The sequence below is a fragment of the Giraffa tippelskirchi genome, chromosome 5 (genome assembly GCF_054371585.1).
Source record: "Giraffa tippelskirchi isolate mGirTip1 chromosome 5, T2T-mGirTip1v1.2.pri, whole genome shotgun sequence".
Classification (NCBI taxonomy): domain Eukaryota; kingdom Metazoa; phylum Chordata; class Mammalia; order Artiodactyla; family Giraffidae; genus Giraffa; species Giraffa tippelskirchi.
In genome coordinates, this window is record NC_137279.1 from 175,264,117 (window position 1) to 175,284,977 (window position 20,861).

The 20,861-nt window shown below is 39.6% G+C and overlaps 1 protein-coding gene across 4 annotated transcripts in view; it reads left to right on the forward strand.

Annotated features, from left to right (window-relative positions):
• Positions 1-20,861, forward strand: part of ZSWIM5 (zinc finger SWIM-type containing 5) — a 245,432-nt gene that overhangs the window by 166,452 nt on the left and 58,119 nt on the right. The gene's annotated exons all lie outside the window — the stretch shown is intronic.

Sequence of the window (20,861 nt, forward strand, 5' to 3'; positions counted from 1 at the left end):
GTCCTTTATTGAACCCATCTTTGCATGAAATATTCCCTTGGTATCTCTGATTTTCTTGAAGAGTTCTCTAGTCTTTCCCATTCTATTGTTTCCTCTATTTCTTTGCATTGATCGCTGAGGAAGGCTTTCTTATCTCTCCTTGCTATTCTTTGGAACTCTGCATTCAAATGGGTATATCTTTCATTTCCTCCTTTGCCTTTTGCTTCTCTTCTTTTCACAGCTATTTGTAAGGTCTCCTCAGACAACCATTTTGCCTTTTTGCATTTCTTTTTTTGGGGAATAGTCTTGATCACGGCCTCCTGTACAATGTCATGAACCTCCATCCATAGTTCTTCAGGCACTCTTATCAGATCTAATCCCTTGAATCTATTTGTCACTTCCCCTGTAAAGGGATTTGAGTACGCTGCACTTTAAATCAAACACTATGGATTTATGACTTTGTCTTACCAGTCGGGTTATCTTAGGCAAGCCTTAATCAGAGAGCTACTCCTCCCATCATACTGTCCTATTAAATGACACTAATCTATTTACTTTACTGGATTACAATAAGGTATAAATAAAGTATAATATGGAATACACATTGCATCTGGTTAAAAATAAGCTGTGTTAGATCAACATCCTAGAGGAGCAAAACCCCAGACACTGAAACCTCAACCACAGAAGTCAGACACTTCAACTAATTCTAGGTATCTGTGTATATCAACACCTGGAGGAATAGTTTAAATAAAGATTTTATGAGGACAACTTAAAAATTAGTTACATAACTTCTGCAACACAGAAAACCAACTGTCCAGATAAAACTTCTTGGTTTAGAATGACTAATGATAAAATTCAATCTGTTACTATGATAGAAACTGTTAGCAAATGAAGACATGGAAACTTCCTTAATCTGATAAAGGTTATCAATAAAAACTTACAGTAAACATCAAACTAAATGCTGAAAGTTTGTTGTTGGTGGTGATAGTTATTTTTCAAAAATAACTGAAGAAAGGAATGCTACTTATCACCATTTTTATTTGACTTTGTGCTGGAGATGCAAACCAGTATAGAAAGGAAGGGAAAAGAAAAGGCATAATGATTAGAAACAAAAACAAAAAGCTCCCATTATTCGTAGAGGATATGAATGTGGAGGTAGAAAATCCAGAAGAATCTATAGATATATTATTCAAATTAGTGAATTTAGCAAGGTTACTGGATAGCAGTTTAATACACAATAATCAGTCATACTTTGATAGACCATCAGTTAGAAAATGCAATGGTAAAATACAATGTACAATAGCATAAAATTTCAAATATTTAGAAATAAATTTAACTAAAGATATAGATGAGGCTCTCAGGAAACTATAAAAACATTATTGAGACAGCAGTAATCACGAAAACACTGATTAATCAGACTTTGTCAAGTTTTCTGCTCTATAAAAGGCACTAAGAAAATGAACAGGCAAGACACAGACAAGTAGAAAATATCTGACAAACATATCTGCTAAAGGACCTGTATCCAGAATATACAGAGGACTCCTAAAACACACTTTTTAAAAAAACCACACAGCCCAACTTTTTTAGATCGTCAAAAGATTTGAACAGCTACTTCACAAAGGAAGATATTGATATGATTAATGAACACATGAAAAAGTGCTCAACATCATTACTTATTAGAGAAATGTAAATGAAACCCATAATGAGATACTGCAATGCACTCACTAGAATGGCTAAAATTAAAAAGACTGACATCACAAAATGTCGGCCAAGAAGTAAGCAACTAGAACTTTCATATAAATGCTAGTGGGAATAACTATAAACAAACTGATGAATTTCAAAATGATATAATCAATTATATCTCTGTATACTTTGACCCAATAATTCCACTCCTAGGTGTTTATCCAAGAGAAATTCAAAAAAACATCTACACACTCTTGTATAAAAATGTTCACAGCAGCTATAGTCACAATAGCAAAAAAGCTGAAAAAGCTAAAATATTATTCAAAGAAGAATGGACAAATTGTGGTATATTCATACAATCAAATACTTCTTGGCATTAAAAAGAAACTGATACACATAATAATATAACACATCTCACAAGCATAATGCTCAACATAGATACATGTTACATAACCCCATTTATATGATGTTCTAGAACAGGAAAACCAATCTAATTTGAAAAATATTAAAACAGTGGTTGGCTCTTGGCAGGTGGGGGACCTGACAAAAAGCCACCTGAGAGAAATTTTTGGAGACTTGAAAATATTCTCCACATGATCCCTGTGTATTAGACTATAGTATTACTATTGGTACATTTAACAGTGTTCTTACTGTTGTTGTTTAGTCAATTAAACTCTTCTGTGACCCCATGGACTATAGCCTGGTAGGTGCTGGAGTGGCGGCTGTGCAGTGCTGGAGCAACTTTGAGGAGATACCCCATGTCCAAGGGCAGAAGAGAAGCCCCAGCCAAATGGTAGGAGGGGCAAAATTGTGTTTAGAATCAAACCCCATACCCACCAGAGACACTCAGAGGGCTCAAACAAACTTGTGCACACCAGGACCCAGAGACCCCACAGAGACTGAAACAGAACTGTGTTTGAGTGTCTCCTGCGGAGGTATGGGTCAGCAGTGGACTGCTGCAGGGGCAGGGGCTCTGAGTGCAATAGACCTGGGTATAGCATAAGCCCTCTTGGAGGACGTCACCATTAACCCCACCATAGAGCTGCCAGAACTTACACAGGACTGGGGAAACAGACTCTTGGCGGGAAAAACAGAACCTTATGCGCACCAGGACGCAGGAGAAAGGAGCAGTGACCCCACAAGAGACTGACCCAGACTTGCCCATGAGTGTCCAGGAGTCTCTGGAGGAGGCATGGGCTGGTGGTGGCCCACTGCATGGTTGGGGGCACCGAATGCAGCAGTAGGGGCATGGGACTTTTTGAAGGAGGTCACCATTATCTTCATTACCTCCACCATAGTTTGGGCTCAAGTCAAATAACAGGGAGGATGTTCATCAAATAAAACATAATTCTCAAAAAAAAAAAAAATAACAGGGAGGGAACAAAGCCCCTCCCATCAACAGAAAATTGGATTAAAAATTTTCTGAGCATGCCCCTGCCCATCAGAATAAGACCCAGTTTCCCCCTCAGTCAGTCTCTCCCATCAGGAAACTTCTATAAGCCTCTTATACTTCTGCGTCAGAGGGCACACAGAATGAAAAGAATGAAAACCATAATCACAGAAAACTAACCAATCTGATCACATGGACCACAGCCTTGTCTAATTCAGTGAAACCATGAGCCATGCAACGTAGGGCCACCCAAGATGGATGGGTCATGGTGGAGAGTTCTGACAAAACGTGGGCCACTGGAGAAGGGAGTCCCAGAAAAATATCTACTTCTGCTTTATTGACTATGCCAAAGCCTTTGACTGTGTGGATCACCTCAAACTGTGAAAAATTCTTCAAGAGATGGGAATACCAGATCACCTGACCTGCCTCCTGAAAAACCTGTATGCAGGTCAAGAAGCAACAGTTAGAACTGGACGTGGAAAAACAGACTGGTTCCAAATCGGGAAAGGAGTATGTCAAGGCTGTATATTGTCACCCTGCTTATTTAACTTCTATGCAGACTACATCATGAGAAATGCTGGCCTGGATGAAGCACAAGCTGGAATCAAGATTTCCAGGAGAAATATCAATAACCTCAGATATGAAGATGATACCACACTTGTGGCAGAAAGCAAAGAAGAACTAAGGAGCCTCTTGATGAAAGTGAAAGAGGAGAGTGAAAAAGTTGGCTTAAAACTCAACATTCAGAAAACTAAGATCATGGCATCCGGTCCCATCACTTCATGGGAAATAGATGGGGAAACAGTGGAAACAGGGAGAGACTTTATTTTGGGGGGGCTCCAAAATCACCACAGATGGTGACTGCAGCCATGAAATTAAAAGATGCTTGCTCCTTGGAAGAAAAGTTATGACCAGCCTAGATAGCATATTAAAAAGCAGAGACATTACTTTGCCAACAAAGGTCCGTCTAGTCAAAGCCATGGTTCTTCCAGTAGTCATGTATGGATGTGAGAGTTGGACTATAAAGAAAGCTGAGTGCTGAAGAATTGATGCTTTTGAACTGTGGTGTTGGAGAAGACTCTTGAGAGTCCCTTGGACAGCAAGGAGATCCCACCATTCCATCCTAAAGGAAATTGGTCCTGAATATTCATTGGAAGGACTGATGCTGAAGCTGAAACTCCAATCTTTTGGCCGCCTAATCCGAAGAACTGACTCATTTGAAAAGACCCTGATGCTGGGAAAGATTGAAAGCAGGAGGAGAAGGGGATGACAGAGGATGAGCTGGTTGGATGGCATCACCAACTCAATGAACATGAGTTTGAGTAAGCTCCTGGAGTTGGTGATGGACAGGGAGGCCTGACGTGCTGCTGTCCATGGGGTCACAAAGAGTCGGACACAACTGAGCGACTGAACTGAACTGTACTTTCCGACATACCATAGCCACTTCTACTTGAGCCTAAGTGTTGGTTAGATTGGAGGAAAGAGACTAGTTTAGAGAATATTGGAGATAGTAATCAAGATAAGCAGTAAGGCGAGCCTAAACTGAAGTAGTGGTTGTAGAATTAAAAAAGGAAATGGCTCACAACTTGTATTTTTGCCATTCCCTTTACTATTTTTCTATCACTTTTCCTTGGTTCTATCATAGGAGCTTTTTGCTATGTATTATAATTATTTGTTTACATGTCTCTCTCTTTTTAGATTATAATATACTCAAGGACTGTGTCTAATTTTGCATCTTTATTGCTCAACTTGATCACATTGTTCAGAAGGTGTTATTTTATTGTTTGCTTGACAGAGTGAGGAAGGCTTTCTTATCTCTCCTTGCTACTCTTTGAAACTCTGCATTCAAATGAGTATATCTTTCCTTTTCTCCTTTGCTTTTCGCTTCCCTTCTTTTCACAGGTATTTGTAAGGCCTCCTCAGTCATTTTGCTTTTTTGCAAATCGATGCAAAAGCGATCAGTGCAAAAAAAATAGAGGAAAACAATAGAATGGGAAAGACTAGCAATTTCTTCAAGAAAATTAGAGATACCAAGGGAACATTTTATGCAAAGATGGGCTCAATAAAGGACAGAAATGGTAGGGACCTAACAAAAGCAGAAGATATTAAGAAGAGGTGGCAAGAATACACAGAAGAACTGTACGAAAAAGATCTTCACCACCCAGATAATCATGATGGTGTGATCACTCACTTAGAACCAGACATCCTGGAATGTGAAGTCAAGTGGGCCTTAGGAAGCATCACTACAAACAAAGCTAGTGGAGGTGATGGAATTCCAGTTGAGCTATTTCAAATCCTAAAAGATGATGCTGTGAAAGTGCTGCACTCAATATGCCAGCAAATCTGGAAAACTCAGCAGTGGCCACAGAACTGGAAAAGGTCAGTTTTCGTTCCAATCCCAAAGAAAGGCTATGCCAAAGAATGCTCAAACTACTGCACAATTGCACTCATCTCACACACTAGTGAAGTAATGCTTAAGATTCTCCAAGCCAGGCTTCAGCAATATGTGAACCGTGAACTTCCAGATGTTCAAGCTGGTTTTAGAAAAGGCAGAGGAACCAGAGATCAAATTGCCAGCATCCACTGGATCACGGAAAAAGCAAGAGAGTTCCAGAAAAACATCTATTTCTGCTTTATTGACTATGCCAAAGCCTTTGACTGTGTGGATCACAATAAACTGTGGAAAATTCTGAAGGAGATGGGAATACCAGACCACGTGACTTGCCTCTTGAGAAACCTGTATGCAGGTCAGGAAGCAACAGTTAGAACTGGACATGGAACAGACTGGTTCCAAATAGGAAAAGGAGTACGTCAAGGCTGTATATTGTCACCCTACTTATTTAACTTATATGCAGAGTACATCATGAGAAACGCTGGGCTGGAGGAAGCACAAGCTAGAATCAAGATTGCCGGGAGAAATATCAATAACCTCAGATATGCAGATGACACCACCCTTATGGCAGAAAGCGAAGAAGAACTAAAGAGCCTCTTGATGAAAGTGAAAGAGGAGAGTGAAAATGTTGGCTTAAAGCTCAACATTCAGAAAACTAAGATCATGCCATCCAGTCCCATCACTTCATGGCAGATAGATGGGGAAACAGTGGCTGATTTTATTTTTCTTGGCTCCAAAATCACTGCAGATGGTGATTGCAGCCATGAAATTAAAAGACGCTTACTTCTTGGAAGGAAAGTTATGACCAACCTAGACAACATATTAAAAAGCAGAGACATTACTTTGCCAACAAAGGTCCATCTAGTCAAGGCTATGGTTTTTCCATTGGTCATGTGTGGATATGAGAGTTGGAGTATAAAGAAAGCTGAGCACCGCAGAATTGATGCTTTTGAACTGTGGTGTTGGAGAAGACTCTTGAGAGTCCCTTGGACTGCAAGGAAATCCAACCAGTCCATCCTAAAGGAGATCAGTCCTGGGTGTTCATTGGAAGGACTGATGTTGAAGCTGAAACTCCAATACTTTGGCCACCTGATGCTAAGAGCTGACTCATTTGAAAAGACCCTGATGTTGGGAAAGTTTGAAGGCAGCAGGAGAAGGGGACAGCAGAAGATGAGATGGTTGGATGGCATCACCGACTCAATGAACATGGGTTTGGGTGGACTCCCGGAGTTGGTGATGGATAGGGAGGCCTGGTGTGCTGTGGTTCATGGGGTTGCAAAGAGTCAGACACGACTGAGCAACTGAACTGAACTGAAATGACAGAGTGAATGAGTAGATAAATTATAGAACCATTTTTGGAGAATTTTGTTAACTGTGTATGTAGAAGGCACAGAAGAAACAGGTTGTAGAATATCCGCCCAGAGTTCAACTCTGAATGATCAGCCTATTTTCTTTAAAAGGGTCTGAAAAATCAGAGGAGCATAATTTTAGGGGGAAAGATGAAGAATTCAGTTTAGAACTTATTAAGTGACTTCCTCAGGAGATGTTCAGCAGGCAGTTGCAAATGTGGACCTGGAGCCTAGAAGATTTTGAGAAATATACTTTTGGGTATTCCAACAAAAAGTACCCATTAAAATTACCTGACACTATCCTAGTTCTCACCATCACTTCTCTTCTGTAAACAGCTTTTAACAACTAATCTCTCTGATTCTGTTCCAGCCTCAATTCATTCTCTATATTTTCCAGAATGATCCTCTTAAAATGTAGATCTAATCATGATATTGACTTATTTAAAATAATCTTTTAATGATTCTTCCTTGTTTTCAGAAAAGAATCAACACTATTTACCTGTTACCTTTATAATATCATCCCTTGCTACCTCTTTGGGCACATCTCTCCATCCTTTTCTTTTACTCTACCGTTCAGCCCTGGTAGCTCAACTGGTAAAGAATCCACCTGCAGTGCAGGAGACCCCAGTTCAATTCCTGGGTCGGAAAGATCCCCTGGAGAAGCTATAGGCTACCCACTCCACTATTCTTGGGCTTCCCTGTTGGCTCAGATGGTAAAGAATCCGCCCGCAATGCGGGAGACCTGGGTTCGATCCCTGGCTTGGGAAGATCCCTGGAGTAGGGGCAAGGCAACCCACTCCAGTATTCTTGCCCAGAGAATCCCCATGGACAGAGGAGCCTGGCAGGCTACATTCCATGGGGTTGCAAAGAGTCGAACATGACTGAGCGAGTAAGCACTTCAGCCATAATAAACTGCTCAAAGTCCCATGTAGAGGCTACCATTATATAACAGATGGTGGAGGTGGTGGTGATACTACTACTAATAGCAATATTTTTTTCAACAAATGTCAAGATTCTGCCAGTCCTTATTTTAAACAATTTATATATAATAATAGCTAAAACTTAATATAGCACATACCATGTCACAGCAAAGAGCTTAACACTTTGCCATATCAACCAGGGAGGGGTATCTTCTTAGGTTCAATTAAACATTCAGACTCAAGACTGTAATAGGCAAAAAAAAAAAAAGACTACACTTCGCATTAGTCTGGGCTTCCCTAATAGCTCAGTTGGTAAAGAATCTGCCTGCAATGCAGGAGACCCCGTTTCAATTCCTGGGTCAGGAGACCTGCTGGTGAAGGGATAGGCTACCCACTCCAGTATTCTTGGGCTTCCCTTGTGGCTCAGCTGGTAAAGAATCCGCCTGCAATGTGGGAGACCTGGGTTCGATCCCTGTGTTGGGAAAATCCCCTGGAGAAGGGAAAGGCTACCCACTCCATCATTCTGGCTTGGAGAATTCCATGGACTGTATAGTCCATGGGGTCACAAAGAGTCGGACACAACTGAGCCACTTTCACTCACTCACATTAGTCTACTCAAAAGTATATAGGACATTTCAAAACCTAACTATGAAGCTACAGTAGTCAAAACAGTGTGGTATTGGCATACAGACAGACATACAGACCAATGGAGTAGAGTATAGAACCCAGAAATAAACCTTCATATATGTGGTCAAATGATTTTTGACAGGGGTGCCAAGACCATTCAGTGGGGAAAGGACAGTCTTCAGCTATTGGTGCTGGGAAAACTGGATGTCCACATGCAGAAGAAGGAATTTGGACTCTTAGCTAATACCATATATAAAAATTGATTCAAAAATAGATCAAGGACCTAAATGTAATACCTAAAACAGTAAAAGGGCTTCCCTGGTGGCTCAGATGGTAAAGCATCTGCCTGCAACGTGGGAGACCTGGGTTCAATCCCTGGGTCGGGACGATCCCCTGGAGAAGGAAATGGCAACCCTCTCCAGTACTCTTGCCTGGAAAATTCCATGGACGGAGGAGCCTGGTAGGCTGCAGTCCATGGGGTTGCAAAGAGTTGGACACAACTGAGTGACTTCACTTTCTTTCTTTCTTCTAAAAAACAGTAAAAGTCTGTGAAGAAATCATACAACAAAAGCTCTGTGGCACTGTATTTGGCAGTGATCTCTTTGATATGATACCAAAGGCACAGTTAATAAAAGAAATTGGATTTCATGAAAACTAAAAATTTTGTACATCAAATGACACTACCCATAAAGTAAAAAGGCAATGCACAGAACGGGAAAAAATATTTATAAATCATATATCTGATAAGGAATTAATATGCAGAATATGTAAAGAACTACTAAAACTCAACAACAAAAGAGCAAACAGCTTCATTCAAAAATAGGCTAAAGACTTAATAGACATTTCTCCAAAGAATATATACAAATACAAAGCACATTTACAAAAGCTCAGCATCGCTAATCATTAGGGAAGTGAATGCAAATCAAAACTCTCTTGAGATAGCACCTCATACCCAGTAGGATGGCTATTACTTTAAGAAACAAAACCCAGAAAAAACAAGTGTTAACAAGGATATGGAGAAATTAGGACACTGCTGGTAGGAATGTAAAATGGTACAGCTGCTATGGAAAACAGTATGGAGGTTCCTTTAAATTATTAAAAATTGAATTACCATATGGCTCAGCAATTCCACTTGTGGGTGACATATACCCCCAAAAATTGAAAGTAGGGTCTCAAAGAAATATTTGTTCACCTTTATTCATAGCAGCATCATTCACTGTAGCTAAAATGCAAAAGAGGGACTTCCCTGGCAATCCCGTGGTTAAGACTGTGCTTCCACTGCAGGGGACACAGGTTGAACCCCTGGTTGGGTAACTAAGATCCTCCTGTATGCTGTATAACTTGGCCAAAAAAAAGAAAAAGAAAAAGAGATGGATGAGTGGACAAACTGTGGTAATACAGAAAATGGAATGTTATTCATACTTAAAAAGGAAGATAATTCTACAATATGCTATAATATGAATGAACCTTGAGGACATTGCATGTGTGCTAAATCTCTTCAGTCATGTCCAACTCTTTGAGACTCTATGGACTGTAGTCTGCAGGCTCCTCTGTCCATGGGATTCTCCAGGCAAGAATACTGGAGTGGGTTGCCATGCCCTCCTCCAGGGGATCTTCCTGACCCAGGGATCGAACCCACATCTCTTATGTCTCCTGCATTGGCAGGCCGGTTCTTTACCACTAGCGCCACCTGGGAAGCCAATATGCTATAGTATGAACGAACCTTGAGGACATTATGCTAAACGAAATAAGCCAGTCCCCAAAAGACAAATACTGTTTGATTCCACTTACGTGGGATACTTAGAGTAGTTATAATCATAGAGACACAAAGCAGCATGGCAGTTGCCAGGGGCTTAGGGGAGGGAAGAATGGAGAGTTATTTTACAAGATGTAGTGAGTTATGAGGATGAATGGTGGTAATGTCTGTGCAACAATGTGAAATGTATTTAATATCACTGAAATGCACACATAAAAATGGCTAATATGAAATGGTATGTGTATTTTAGCACATTTAAAAGAAAACAAAGTATATAGGATAGGATGCAAAGCTTGCCAGCAAGACAGCATCAGGCATTCTTCTTCAATTAGTTTGTAAAGTTTATAGCTGTTCAGGAGCTATTCTTTACCCTCATTCTTCTAGGTGATGCTCAAGTATAAAGAAATGAGATCCACATTGAACAGGTCTAGTAGGTGCCCTGACTTAAAAGGCTTATGTCCCAAAGGAGTCAGTATCTCTTATAGAAGTTCCATAGGCATAGTAACAGGGTTCCGCTAAGGGCTGTGCCAAGTTAAAAAAGTCACCACTCAAGGGAGCCCAAAGATTTGGCATAAATTAGGTACTTATAATTCTTCCAGTTCTAACCAATCAGGTGTCATTTTTAGCCATAATGTTGCTTAGGAACATAGTTGACATTCTACCTTTATCAAGTTTTCAGGGGAACATAGTTAAAATTTTAATCAAAGGTCAAAGTCTCATGAAGAAAGGTACTTTTGTTAACCCTTTAACCACATACATATTAATCTATTTATACCTCACTGCAGGCTTCTTTGGTGGCTTAGCAGTAAAGAATGCGTGGCTTGATCCCTGGGTCAGGAAGATCCCCTGGAAGAGAACATGGCAACCCACTCCAGTATTCTTGCTGGGAAAATCCCATGGAAGGAGAAGCCTGGTGGTCTACAGTCCATGGGGTTGAAAAGAGTCAGACAAGACTGAAACGACTGAGGAAACATAAATATCTCACTACAACAAAATAGTGTTATTATCCCTTTTTACAGATGAGGAAACTGAAGTGCAGAGAAGTAATTTACTCAAGGTCTCACAACTATTAAAAGATGCTAGAACATGAACCCAGGCAGTATGACTCCAGCATGTACACTCTTAAATCATTGTGTTAGGCAAAATAATAGCTTTCCAAAGATATCTACATCTCAGTCATCTGGAGTCTGTGACTATGTTATATTATGAGATAAGGAGGAATTAAGATTACAGAGAGGATTGAATTTACTAATCAGCTGGCCTTGAGTTGAGGAGGTTATCTTGAATTATCCAGGTAGTCCCAGTGCAGCCACAGTAGTCCTTATAAGAGAAAGAAGGAGGCAGGAGATTCAGTGTCAGATTGATACAGTGGAGATGCAGCCCTTAATAAGGCTGAAGATGGAGGAAGGGGCCACCAGCCAAGGAAAAGCTGGAAAAGGCAAGAAAATAGGTTTTTTTTCCCTATAGCCTCCAGAAGGGATGCAACGTTGCAGACACTTTTTTTTGCTGTGCCGAGTGACATGTGGGATGTTAGTTCCCCAACCAGGGATCAAACTCATGTTCCCTGCAGTGGAGGTGCCTGAGTCTTAACCACTGGACTATGAGGGAAGTCCTGTAGACACTTTGATTTTAACCTAGTGAGGCCCGTTTTGTTTTCCAGAAATGTAAGATAATAAATTTATGTTGTTTTAAGCCACCAAGTTTTTGGTAATTTGTTAACAGCAGCAATAAGAAACTAACATAATCACTATACTATACTGCATCTCATATTATACTATACTTCTTGCTGCCAAGCCTTCCCACAAGGCTGGTTTGCTTCTGCATATGCCATTCTACCTCCTTTCCCTACTCTGGCCCTCTCTTCAGCCTAGATTGTTGTTTTACCCTTGTGTTTTCATCTTACTCTGTGGGACTTCTCATATTGCTTCTCAGGTAATATAGATCTTAGCTACCTGTCCACCTCCTTTTCACTTTCAAGATTTAACTCAAATCTCACTACTGCCTGAAAGTCTTCTCTGAACTCCAGCCCCTCAGCCTGGACTAGTTATTCCTGCTTTGTTTTCTGTAATAGCATTTGCCAATCTTTGTCATAATATTTACTTTCTCAGTTATAAATGTTTACTTGTCTGCTCTCCCACTAGACACTGTTTCTTCTCATCTTAGTATCTTTGGTACCCAGCCTAGAACCTAGCACATTTTAAGAGCTTAAATAAAGTTTGATGAATGAATCAATGAGTTATTCTATCTCTTAGAATTGCTGTTGGAATATTATATTTATCCTGAGCTTGAAAATCTTTTTTTTTTCTTCATTAGAGTATGAAAAATAAGAAAAATAGCTCACTATGGTGGCCATTAAAAATATGGTAATAACCCTGATGATCTGAGATTCGTATTTTTCAGCATTCATTGTCTCAGATGATCATTAAGTTTTAGCGCTATTTCCCTAGATAATAGTGATTATTTTCCTTTTTCCCTTAAATTTTGCATGAGAAAAAAGTCAAATATTTTACCTGGCAAAACGTTTTGCATATTAGGTTTCCATGTGTGGTCTTACTTAGACCTTTGAGCCAGAGAAACTTCTTTGGCTCTTATCTTTGTGGACCTTCTAGATTTTTATCTTTCAGCTACTGCTCGGGTAAGAGTATCTCCATTCACCTTCCAGGAATCTTCACTTCCATGCCTACAAAAACTTTCTGTAGCATTCTTCTTCACTGTATTCTTGGTCTTGAGAGTCCCTACATGAACCACAGATGAACTCTTGAATCTTAACCTGGCTTATACAGGAGAAAACCTCACCTAACTCTTTTGTTTCTCCTACAGACTCCTCAGTAAGCAAGTTTGCTGACTCACAGAAGGCAGCTTTTCTTTTCCTTGATGACTATACCTTCTGAGTTCTGGTGTGCTATAATTCTGAGGCAAGGCCTGAATAAATTGAACTTTAGCTTAGATCATGACTGTTTTATGAACAAATTTAAACTCAGTTTAAAGAAAAGAAAAATAAATTACATTACACAGAGCATGAGAACCCATAAAAGCACAATTCACAATTTAGATATTCCAAAGGTGATTCTGGGAATCTTTCCAAAGAAGTATACATGAGGAGGAACATTCTGTTTTGCAGTTTTGTTCCCTGCCTTAGGGGATGAAGGAGCAAAGGAGTTAAAAGCCATATAAGAATAGTGGGCACAAGGGAAAGCTGGCCATTTGATGGGATTGTACAGTAAGAATGTAATTTTCATTCAGAAGAGTTGCTGACATTAGAGATTTTTCCAGTGAAGAACGGCTCTTGGATCGAATGGATGATGTGACTGCATTTAGAACCCTGAATGAAGGCTTAATGAGAATGTCTTCTATTTGATTGGTGTTTGTATGGAATCAGATTACTGTAGAATGTGGAAAAATGGTTTGCTCAGTTTCTAAACAAAATGAAAAGCATTGTCCTAATTGAATTTGTTTTGACATTCTTGCTGCCCCACACAGGTCAAGCTGCAAGATGGAACAAAAGAATAAAGCTAGAGGGTAATGTGAGGCCTTGACCAGAATGCTGTAAATGTTAGGAATGGTGTTCTTACTAGCATATGAAACCTTTAAATAAAGAATGTTATGAGGGATATGCATTCATCTCCATATTAAAAAGGCCATGTTGGAAATAAAATGTCATGGAGTTTAGAAAAAAATGAGGATTAAGATCTCCTGAAAATTAGCCTTTTGATTGCTGCTACAATTTGATTATATGGGCTTCTCTGATGGGTCAGACGGTAAAGAATCCACCTGCAGTGCGCGAGATCCAGGTTCAGTGCCTGGTTCAGGAAGGTCCCCTGGAGAAAGGAATGGCAACCCATTCCAGTATTCTTGCCTGGAGAATTACATGGCCAAAAAAGCTTGGTGAGCTACAGTCCATGGGGTTACAAAGAGTTGGACATGACTGAGCAACTGACATACACATACAATACTTATGCATAGACATTTTTCTTTAAATCATTTGAGGTTAGGGCTCAGCTCAAAATGAGGGGGCCTTTAGATATTGTAATAAAGGAGTTAACTGCAGTTATAGTGGGAATACTAACATAATAATATTTTTGTAGTATTACAGCATGTGTGCTCAGTGTCTCAGTCATGTCTGACTCTTTGAGACCCCATGGACTGTAGCCCGCCAGGCTCCTCTGTCCAGGCAAGAATACTAGAAATCTTGTGGACAGAGAGGCCTGGTGGGCTGCAGTCCACAGGATCACAAAAGAGTTGGACACAACTTAGTGACTAAACCACTACACCACCAGACACTATTGTAAATGCTACATATTAATTCATTTTAGTAGAATTTCAGTGTATTCTGGTGTCTTGATTCAGGCCATACAATCTCAAAGAAGTAGCTAGAAGCTTTTCCTCTTTGAAAAAGATATATGGGTAATTTTAATGCTTTAATATAAATCTGAATACTATTTTGAAGACTTTTGGGAAATAAACATCTCATCACTCAATATTGTGGATGATCAGAAATGGCTGTGGGTGTCCTTTTCCTTTTCCTATTGAAAAGCAACTCTTGTTTAGTTTTCTGTTTTTCCCCATTGACATAGACTACTAAATGGAGTAGGGTAATTTCTGGAAATCATTTTATAATTATATATTGTCCTTTTCTCTGTTCAAATGAATAACCCAGGAAGTAGTTATTAGCCTATAACCTCCTTTTTGGCAACATGTATACCTTGTATATATGCACATTGTTTTTGCAGAGAACTGCTTAAGGGATGTGGTATTTTTTTTCCAACTTGTGTTCAAATCTGTGAAGTGAGAAGCAGGCATCTGATCTGCAGTTCTGAATAGGTTGGTTGTCCAGCAGTATACAGACAGCTTATTCCATAAGTCTTCTGCTCCACAGAGGGGCTGGGGTGGGGGGAATGAATTTATCATTTTTAATTGATTATGCTTTATGCATATTAGATGTTTAAATGAATTTTCCAGACAAATCCTTCCCATTTTATTTTCTTCTACATAAAATGTTTCTAAAATAACAAAAGAAAGATAATTCAATCTTTTAAAATATACATGTAATCCCCTTAACAGAGATCCAAGTAGAAGAGTACTGGTAAACTAGGTAATGCAAGGGTATCTCCAAGTGAATGCCTGGGCTTGGGAAGTCTCATTATTCTGTAACTGTGTTGCTGGCACAGATGGAGAGCAGAGACCATTGCCTGCCAAAGCTGGTGCTGAGAAGGGCCTGTGGCTGCTCTTCAGAGGTTAATACAAGGAAACCCTCTTGATTTGCCAGAGGAGTCTGGGAGGGGAGCAGATGGCCACAAGAAGGGCCCTCCAGCTTACTCAGCTGCTCTGAGAAGCTTAGGGTGACCTCTCTAATACAAACAAACCAAATAGCTCTCAGGGTAATGGGGCAGCATCATTTATATTCCCAAATAACAATACTGCTCCTCAGTTTGCAATCTCTTGCACCCTCATCCAGTGTGTGGGCGCCATCTGCTTCTTATAAACTTATATAGGCTGGTTGGGATTGCTGTTGACTGATATTTCTGGGAAGTGTTTTCTTTACTAATTACTTTCGTATGAATCTGATAGGCATGTAAGTATTATGTCTGTTTGCATAAGTAAGAAACTGAGGCGAAGAGAAATTGAGGGGCATTGGAATTAGAACCCAAGCACCTTGATTCCTCAGCTTAGTGTATAATAGAATGAGCCCATAGAGCCATTCCAGCGCTCTTGTTAAGCAGTAGTTATCCAGCTTTTGAATAAGGTTTTCTAGAAGGAAAGTTAGTTATTTTGAGGATGTCACTTTCACAGTTTTAAGCCTTTGTGTGACTACCATTTTGCTAAGTGACAGAAAGGAAAAAGAGTGGCTTCTAGTATACTGCTATAACCTTCCAGGAAACAGGAATTAAGTGAGAAGATCTAATTTATACTATATAGTTTCATCAAAACCAAATTTGTTCAAGAGAAAAGTGTTCTGGTGCAAAGAAGTTACCTAGTTTGTGTGTGTGTGTGTGTGTGTGTGTGTGTGTGTGTGTGTACTTAAACTGACTATAAGAAAAATTATTCTTTTTGTGAACCACTACTCTCCTTTCCCCTGCCATTGGCTAAAACCACATTCATTTTCATGCATTAGCACCTGCTCAAGGGTCTGGTGAATCAAAAGAGCAATGAGCAAAGTGGTTTTAATTGCCCAAGCTTTACTAGAGGCTTTTTTGCACTCAGAAACACAAAAGACTTTGAATGGTGTCAGAGGGCTATACTGAGAAGTGCTTTCCTTTAGAACTTTCAGATGATTCACTCCCTGTGCTGAGACATTGTGTTGTACAGATGAGTTCATGAGCCCATCTTCCTTCCAGCTGTGAGAGTATCACAAGCACTTGTCAGTTTCAGTTGCCTTTAACAATTGCCCAGGAAATCAGGCAAACATTAGAGCTTACTGACTTGTCGTTAGCACATCTTTGTATAGCACTGTGCTTGCTAATTACTTTTATAAAATTCTGTACACGTAATTTTAACTGCATAGTTGTATTCAGTACAACTTATCGTAGTAGTTAAGAGTACAGGCTCTGGAACCAGAACTACCTGGTGCAAAACCCACTTCAGCCTCTCATAGGCTGTGTGATGTTAGTTTCTTTTACTGTCTGAGCCTAGTTTCATCATCTGAGAAAGGGCTAATACACAAACCTAGCTTGTAGAGCTGTTGTGAGGACTTAGATAATACATGGAAAGTACTTAGAATACTCTCGCACATAGTGAGTATCCAATGATTGTTAGCAAATGAAACTTCATATTTTATATTTTAGAAAATGGGTTGAAGATTGACAGAAGCATAACAGGTGTCCATATGAGGCATAAATATGAATTATGGAAAATAATATCAATGTTTAACTATTATTAGCTTGTATTAAAATTATTGTTACTTTGTTCACCATCCCAGTAAAACTGTTTAATTATTGGCTGATTTTATTTTATTATAAAATCAGGAATTTCATAAGCATGCTTAATTCTCTGTGAATCATGAATGTGGATGTATAAATTAAAGATTCAGTTTAGTGTTCATTTATTCATTCATCCATAAACAAATACTTAGGAAACTCTTAAAATGTACCTGAGATGAAAACATAGGATGAAAAAGACAACCCCCATTTTCAAGGAGTTCACAATCTAAAGGGCAGAGGCAGATATAAAAACTATTAATTACACTGATATCAAGTACTATAAAAGAGATATGGCTGATAAAAAAAAAACGAGAGCTCAGGAAGCATTTAGGACTTCCCTGGAGGTCCAGTGGTTAAGATTCCACACTCCCAATGCAGGGGGCAGGGGTTCAATCCCTGATTGGGAAAGATCGCGCATTTTGCACCATCAAAGAAGGAGGAGAAGCATTTAATTCTCTAAGGATATCAGGGAAGATTCCCCAGAGTAGGTATCATTTGAGTTGAGAATTAGGATAAGGAAGTGAGAAACTCACACCTGGGGTGGGGACATAGAGGCTAAGAAAACTGCATAGTCAAGAATCTGCAAGTAGTTTAGTATGTTTAGTGCACTGAGAAGTGGCAGGAAGCAAGTCGGAAGAGATAAAAAGAGACTGCGTCATAAATTTGAACTTTATCCTACTATCAGTTAGGAATCATTTGAAAGATTTTAAGCAAACATTTTTATAAATTTTTTTTCTATGCCAGATTCTGTGTTAGATACCAAGACTATGAAATGAATAGGTCACAGTTTAGTAGGAATGCCATGATTTAGGAAGATCATTCTGCTCATGTTATGGAAGATGAGAGGGAAATAAGACTAGGAGGCAGGAAGATTAGTTAATCCAAGTAGGAGATTATTATGATCTTGGTCTGAGGCAGTGTTAGGGGAGTTAAAGGAGAGTGTCGTGGTCCCGGCGAGGGTTGGAAAAGGATTTCCAGACATGAGACGGAATGAGAGGGAAATAAAGTTTATTAGAATGGGAGACACTGTTAGAACAGCGGGCCAGCTCAAGGGAGAACCAACGCTGAACAGGGATCCTTGCTGCTGCTGCTGCTGCCAAGTCGCTTCAGTTGTGTCTGACTCTGTGCGACCCCATAGACGGCAGCCCACCAGGCTCCTCTGTCCCTGGGGTTCTCCAGGCAAGAATACTGGAGTGGGTTGCCATTTCCTTCTCCAATGCATGCATGCGTGCTATGTCGCTTCAGTCATGTCCAACTCTGTGCGACCCCATGGACAGTAGCCCACCAGACTCCTCTGTCCACAGAATTCTCCAGGCAAGAATACTGGAGTGGGTTGCCATTTCCTTTTCCAGAACAGGGATCCATAGTCCACTTTTATACCCAGGGTACAAGGAGTGGGATAGGGGTCTTGTGGGTCATTTGCTGATTGGATGAGGCATGTATACTCAGTGGAGGAAGAGTAAGGCAAATACCCTCTCCCTGTGTGCGGTAGCAGGAGAGACAGGTTATACTGCTTAGGAGGACCTGAAATCTGTTAATAGTTACAACATGGGGGAGGGAAGGACGATAAGGATCTGGTTTTTCCATTCCTGCCTTCCAAGACCCTCCTTGGTTTTATCTGCTCTTTCGTCCTTGGGTCACCACAGAGAGGGGCTGGAATGGAGAGATACTTAGGAGGCAGAATCTGCAACATTTAGTGACCCTGTTAGGTATGGAGCATCGGGAGAAGCTAGGATGCATCCCAGAGCCGTGGCTCCTGCCTGCTTCTCCAGCATCATTGTATTCCCCTTTCCACACCCATCCCCCGTCTCTATTGGCTTTCCAGTTGCTGGTCTTCTTTCCATTCTCTGAACAGTCTGTGTTCCTCTTGGTCTTTGCACCTCTGCATGGTCTTCCTTTGCCCTTTGCATATGCACTTTTTTTTTTCTACCTGGAGTCATTACTCCATTACTTTGCCATTCCCCATCCTTTTGCCTAGTTAATTCTGATTTATTCTATAAAATTCTGCTCAAAATGTTATTTCCTCAACCCTCAACCCCATCCCTTACCACTCCCGTCCCTAAACCAGGTCATGTCTCCCATATTATATACACGACTTAGTGACTGAACAACAATCATTCTGTACTTCTTCACAATTAGAACTAAATAATTACCTGTGGATTTAGTTGTTAAATATGTCTCCCCAAATATGTTGTTGTTCAGTCGCTAAGTCATGTCTGACTCTTTGCAACCCCATGGACAGCAGCATGCCAGGCTTCCCTGTCCTTCACCATCTCCTAGAGTTTGCTCAAACTCATGTCCGTTGAGTCGGTGATGCCATCCAATCACCTCATCCTGTCTCCTCTTTTTCCTCCTGCCCTCAATCTTTCCCAGCATCAGAGTCTTTTCCAATGAATTGGCTTTTCGCAACAGGTCCCCGAAGTTATATAGATACAATAAACTCAGGGGTTGTTTGGTCTTTTTATAGATGTATCCTTGGGATCCAACATAGCAGATCTTAAACAGTTATTAGTTTAATGAATGAATTACTCTTGAGATAACTTTAGAAAGAGAAAAAATTAACATATTTATATGTTTTGGCTCTTTGAATTTCTTGTAGTCGCTTAGATAAGATATGTGCTGTCTTACACATGGATTACCAGATTGAATCCGACCAGGGAGACCACATTTTGCATATTCTCTGCCATTTGTCCCTGTTAGGATTCCATTTTTTTTTTTTATCAGTTTGCAAATTTAGTATCATAGTAGCTGACCATATTCAAACAAAGGATGAAAATTGAGTTAAAATTAAGTAACAGTACCCAACATCACTCTGATTTTCCTAAGCTAGGAAAATGAAATTAGTGTTTGGGGAACACTATAATAGAAATAAAATGTGATTGTTAGGAGCATAGACTCTGAAGCCAGACTGCCTGGATTCAAATCCTAGCTCTGCCACTTAACAGGCTGTATAAAGTTAAGCAACTTAAATAATTTCTCTAAGCCTCAATTTCTTTACCTACAAAAAATGGGGGTAATAGTACTAAACATATAACATTGTGGTGAGGATTAAATGATATAATGCTTATGAAAGAACACATGGTAAGTGCTCAAAAATTGTTGGTGATGAAAAATTATTTTCTTTTTAAAGCAAAAGAAGCAATTTGGATGTATTCAAGAAGTATATTAATTTGAGGGAAACTCTTTACAAATTTATTTTTCATAGGTTTTAAACCCTAAAATGTTTCAGAATGTGAATTTGCAGTCATTTTAATTTCTGTTATCATGACTGTAATCATATAATAAAATTGGGGCAACTTGCATAACTTCTGTGAGCCTATTCCTATCTGTGAAATTATTATCTCTTCAGTCCTTTATTAGTTGATTCTGGGTAAAATGCTCTCTTGTAAACTAAACTGTAAGCTCCACAGGCACAAATATTAAAGTTTCTTCATTTAGTAAGATTCAGTTTTGCAACTGGGACACCAGATAGAGTTTTGTATGGAAGTGATATTTGAGCTAAGCCATGAAGAACATAGGATTTCCTTATTTGGGAAAGAAATTTTATTTATATTTTCCATAGCTATAAAACTGATTGATCCTTATTAGCACTTTCTGTTTAGTCCAAGGTTGGGTCCAGCCCATGCCCTGGATTCCCCAGCCGTGATACTGGTAAAGAAATGTTAAGTGAACAGTTACATTTCCATTTCTACTTATGCCACTATTTAGTTTATAAGGCAGGAGAATAAGAACTCTTTTAAGCCATGAGTCATTCCTGAATTTTTAACAATTTCTTGCTAATATTGATGTTTTCAGAGTTCTTGTTGCACATTTAAGCGTGACACTTAAGCAAGACTGCTTATGAAAAATTC